A 6,000-nucleotide genomic window follows, 5' to 3' on the forward strand; every position below is an offset into this window, starting at 1 on the left:
ACACACACACACACACACACACACACACACACACACACACACACACACACACCACTTCTCTATGCACCTTCCCACACATAGTTTTTCCTTCTGTTACTCACTATGGGATAGAAATCCTCCTCTCCTCCTCCTCCTCCTCCTCCTCTCATCCTCCTCTCCTCTCCTCTCCTCATCTCCTGTCCTCTCCTCTCCTCTCCTCTCCTCTGAAGGAGCACAAAACAGTCACTAGAGGCACAGTCCCAAGTTTGAAAACAACAGTTATGAGTGACCTGGATGTATACCTTGGCAAAAAAGGGGGGAAATACATGCAATCTCGATGTTTGTACTTTAGATATACACATTTCTGTCTTTATTGTAAGTGACTTTTATATGCATACAGTCAATGACAGTCTGGCAGGTGTGTGTGTGTGTGTGTGTGTGTGTGTGTGTGTGTGTGTGTGTGTGTGTGTGTGTGTGTGTGTGTGTGTGTGTGTGTGTGTGTGTGTGTGTGTGTGTGTGTGTGTGTGTTTGGAGGGCGTAATCTGAATCGAGAGTAAATACAGATCTGCTCACACACACACACACACACACACACACACACACACACACACACACACACACACACACACACACACACACACACACACACACACACACACACACACACACACACCTGCTCTATGCACCTTCCCACACATTGAAATTAGTCCTTGTTGCTCACTATGGAATAGAAATCCTCCTCTCATCCTCCTCCCTTCCTCTCCTCTCTCATCCTCTCATCTCAAGGAGCACAACACAGTCACAAGAGCCACAGTCTCAATGAAAATAGCAGTGTTATGAGTGACCTGAATTCATACCTTTTAGACAGTCACTCCTCTATTAGTTTCCCTGGGGCATACGTGCACAAATTAGTCACAGCAAGGGCTGTGTACAGTATGCTCTTGACGCAACACTCCACAGACAGTCTCACTCCCTGTTATTTGTTACTTTCTCTTTCTCTCCCCACACCCTTGTTACGTTCATAACACTAAAGGCATAGTATACAAACACTCAACCAGCGAACGTGTAGTGCATCGTGTTGTTTTCATTCCCTAGTGTCCTAGTTTCGTGTAGCGCATATGCGCGCACAAACAGCTACAGGGTTGCAAGGGCTGTGTACAGTATGCTCTCGATGCAACACGTCTCCACAGACAGTTCTCTCACTCCCTATCTGTTCTTTTCCTTTCACGGAGCTGGTCACCCTATCTCACCCCCTTCTCTTTCTTTCTCTCCTCATGCCCTCGTTACGTTCATAACACTAGAACTAAGCGCATAGTCTAGTCAACTCTGCTAGTTAGCCTCCATTACATGTAGGCTACAAACAAACAAACAACGAAATCTACCCTTTTATGTAAATACACTTATGAGGAACAATGTGACACCTTCTATAACGGAACCGTTGGGTTTTCAAATGTCTAAGAGCATCATGAACAGTTTACTGAAGACATAAAGATGGAAAACATACCCCTTGAAGAGTTTGTGAAATGGTCGACATCCGTCTTAGTTACAGGCAGCAGTCATATATCCATCTGAATTTCATCTGATTCATCACTGTCATGTCCAGTACATTCTTCCATTACACCCAGAAGGGTGAATCTTTATATCCCTTCGAGTTTAGATGCCGTTCTGCTCCAAACAACATATACGGAACCAAGCGCTTACCGCGCGTAGCATAGTAGCTAAAACAGCTGTGCGCAACAGCTGATGAGCTCAAAACTCGCGTCTCGGTTTACGCCCTGTTTTTTTGTGACATTTCCAGTCAAAACCCACACAATCTACATATCACTGAGTTCCTTAGATTCTTGACTACAACACTGATAGCTTCATTTCTGTGGTATTTCTTGCAAAATGTGAATATCAAGCTGCTAAGTGTAGGAAGTAAAGTTATGCATGGTCAGCACTGATTGGCTTTCAGGCTTGTCAGTCATCACATACTTCGCTCTCATTGGTCAAACGGCACTTGAATCTACAGCAGACAAGTATAGCTGCAGGAAGATATCAAGGTTGTGTGTGAACACAGATCCTTCCTGGTGGATTTTTGCTTCTCAACGACAAAAAAATGCGTCGTGTTTTTTCCCTGTTGCAACATGCTGCTGCAAAATCAAGCCTTTGATGGACATAAAGTGAGGATATTTACCAAAACTTTTGCACTGGGTGTGTTCTATGAAGACTAAGGAAGGGGCTGGTGGTTTGTTTGATTGACGTGGTCGATCTGATAACGCTATGAGGTCTTCAACGGTAAGCGATTACATAATTTTTTTGAATATGACTTTTCATAACTTCTTCATAAAACAGTGAAATGAATGCAGGGTGTGTGTTTGGGTCAAAAATGAGTCTTATGGCTGGAAAGACGAAAGGGAAAGCTTTAATTTGGTATGATGGGTGACTATATTTCGTGCAATACACAAAATATGAAATATGAAATATGATCATAAACGGGGGCGAGGGCGCCCCCTGGAACGTTAAAGTGTTAACAAACATTACATTACATTACATTACATTACATTTGGCAGACGCTTTATAACCAAAGCAACTTTCAAAAGAGGACATAATCAAGCCAACATCACAAGCAAATACAAAATGCACAGGAAATATTCAGAACAACAAATACAGTTGCAAATAGGGGTTATTATTATTATTATTTAGAGTAAATAAAGAGTAAATAAAGAGTAAAATGAGTACACACACAACACACACACAAACTAAACTAAACATCATGTCAAGAGTCTGGCCTGGGCCTAGGCCAGCTCAAGCATTAGTCTAGTAGATACTTTCGAAAGAGGAAGGTCTTTACTTGTTTCTTGAAGGCTGCAAGAGATGTGCTTAGTCTTGCTGCCTCTGGTAGACCGTTCCACCACTTGGGTACAACAACGGAGAACAATCTTGACTGGGAGTTCCTAGAGCGACTGGATGGCAGAGACAGACGGCTTGTGCTGGATGTGCGCGGTTCTCTTCCAGTAACAAAAGGCGTTAGTAGGTCCTTCAGATAAGCTGGGGCCGTTCCTGTGATAGTTTTGTAGGCAAGGGTCAATGCCTTGTGCTTGATCCGGGCGGCGATCGGTAGCCAGTGCAACTCAATAAATAGAGGAGTAACATGAGAGAAAGTCTTGTTCTTTGCCAATAAGTCCGTTTTTATTGATATCATAATAAGGGTCTAGTGGGCCGTTTGATTTTGCTTTGCACATGTTTTATAAGTCACACAAACAAACATTAATTAGGCATGTATTTGTGTCTAACATGTGAGCTCTAAATTGAAATGTTGTAAATCATATTAAAATATCATTAGGATCACATCATATTAAAGTAATAAATAATACAAATAATGATCCTCCCCTTAATCTTACTCTCTCATCGTTGTCTCATGTCCTTGTTCTGTTTTCAGTCTTCCATCTGTCCATATAGTCAAAGTCCACCTATCTTCTATTCTTTTTTCTCCACCACACCACCCATCCATCCATCCATTCATCCATCCATCCATGTCTGACGTCCATTTGTCCATCCATTCCATTTCAATTATGCTTTCTACCTTTCACTCCTCCTATCTTGTTCCCTCTCTCCTCTCTTCTTCCTTCACTCCTCTATTCCGCTGGGAATGGAGAGCATGTTTGTCATTCCATGGCGAGCTGCGACACAGCAAGTTAACCATCAGCAACAACCAACAGATTGTAATCATCATGCAATTGCGCATGTGCGTGCACACACACACACACACACACACACACACACACACACACACACACACACACACACACACACACACACACACACACACACACACACACACACACACACACACACACACACACACACACACGTCATGCCTTTCCTCAGCTGCCCTCTGTTGTTCTGATTTATGACTTTCACAGGAATTCAATCAGTCTGCCAACACCATCACTGCACACCTAACCATTGCCCTAGCCAATGCATTTGTGGTAATGCATCTATGGAGGTGATTTCATCTGTATGTGTGTTTGTGTGTGTGTGCGCAGGCGTGCATGTGTGCGTGTGTGTGTGCGCGCGCGTGTGTGCACGCGCACCTGTGTCTGTTTGCAAACAAACCTATTGCGCCATGACCGGGGAGTTTATTAAAGAAAGAACAGCGAAATGGTCAGTGTGCGGGAGTTTCTTTAAGCTGTTGCTGAGTGGCCCATGGGCCCTCTCTGACGCACCTGTGTGAAAAAAGTCGAAGTTTAACGCCATGACCAGGGAGCCCAGAATTGGTTTCCACTGTATTAGCACAGCTTTAAAATAACTTTTTCCATCAAGTCAATACAGATAGTAAATGTTTTATCTTATGATCCAAATGTGCACTTGCTTGCCAGCATCTGAAGAAGCTAATGAATTTGATCATCTCTAAGCATTTAGCATCTACCATCTACTTGTAGTATAACCAGCATTTAGAGCTATGACCATGAGAAATAGTATAAGTGGGTCAAGAAGGCTTTTTAAGTGGCAAACGTCAAGTGGTACAACCACAGCTACTGCCCATAGATGAATTTGTAATTGTTACTTAATGTGCAAGCAATGAATATACTTCTTTGATAATCCAGTAAAAAACAAACACAGTAAATTAATCCATACAACAGTGGCAGAGATTATTTAAGTATATAGAGATATGCCAATGTAATAGGTTGCTATGGGCACCTAACATGACCAGGTTCCGGTCTGCCTAAAGGGGCGTGTCATAATATTCTTAGCATTGAATAGAACAGTCCTTAGGTCTGCCTAAAGGGGACCCCCTTGCAATAATAGAACCCGGAAACAATGGGCCAATGGAACCTCTCTCTCTCTACTCTCTCTGACAGTGGCGTACTGCACCACCCTGACGTGTACTACTACAAAAATGTAATTTGGCCAAGTGTGAGTGTATGTGCAAGTATACCTGTAAATGTAATGTGTACAATCTGAGGAATAAATAGTCCGAAATTTAGACGATTTGTCAAAAACAGATTACAGATTTGCAAAATTCTCTTTTTATTTCCGTGTTATGATATTGAAGTTGTTATGACAATGACAACACTTTGTATAAATGTCCAAAAGATGTATAGGCAAACAAAATGCTACCTTGTTTACGTGCGGCTTAGCCATGCTCTTAAATGCTCCGTCACGCTTCAGGCATATCTAGGTCACGTCATTCTTTGAAGAGACCAAAACACAGATAGGACTCTGTGTGTGTGTGTGTGTGTGTGTGTGTGTGTGTGTGTGTGTGTGTGTGTGTGTGTGTGTGTGTGTGTGTGTGTGTGTGTGTGTGTGTGTGTGTGTGTGTGTGTGTGTGTGTGTGTGTGTGTGTGTGTGTGTGTGCGTGTGTGTGTGTTTTCAGCTCATTTACTTCCTTCTCATTTGTTTAGTAATGATGCATGAATTTGTGTGTTTGTGTGTGTGTGTGTGTGTGTGTGTGTGTGCGCATGTTTGAGAAAGTGTGCGTGTGAGCGTGCGCTTGTTTGTGTGTGTGTGTGTTTGTTTGTGTTGCCACCTCTACCTCCTCTCTTATCCTCCTGCATCTGCTCCATTTAGAGAACTGCTGTTAGTCATACACGTTTACTCTCTCTCTCATATTTACTCTTTCCCTCTCTCTCTGGCCTGTTTTTTTGTCTGTTTTTTTGGTCATCTAATCTCTCTCTCTTCCTCTCTCTCCTTTTGAATTTGCCTTTCCCTCTCTCCCCTCTCTTTCTCTTCTCTCAGCTATTTCTCTCTTGCTGTCTGCATCCCCCCCCCCTCTTCCTCTCTCAATTTCAATTTCAATTCAATTGAAGTTTGATTTTATGGGCATGTGGGCAAGCTTACAGAGAACATTAATGTAACAATATCGAAGGCATTTAAGAACATTCTCTCTCTCTCTCTCTCTCTCGCGCGCTCTCTCTCTCTCTCTCTCTCTCTCTCTCTCTCGCGCTCTCTCTCTCTCGTCTTGCTCTCCACTTAGGCTACCTCTGCTTAGCTTCCCCTGGCAACAAAGTGAGCTGTTAGAGCCGAGGCTCTTCTCTA

Source organism: Engraulis encrasicolus, chromosome 11, assembly GCF_034702125.1.
Source record: "Engraulis encrasicolus isolate BLACKSEA-1 chromosome 11, IST_EnEncr_1.0, whole genome shotgun sequence".
NCBI lineage: Eukaryota > Metazoa > Chordata > Actinopteri > Clupeiformes > Engraulidae > Engraulis > Engraulis encrasicolus.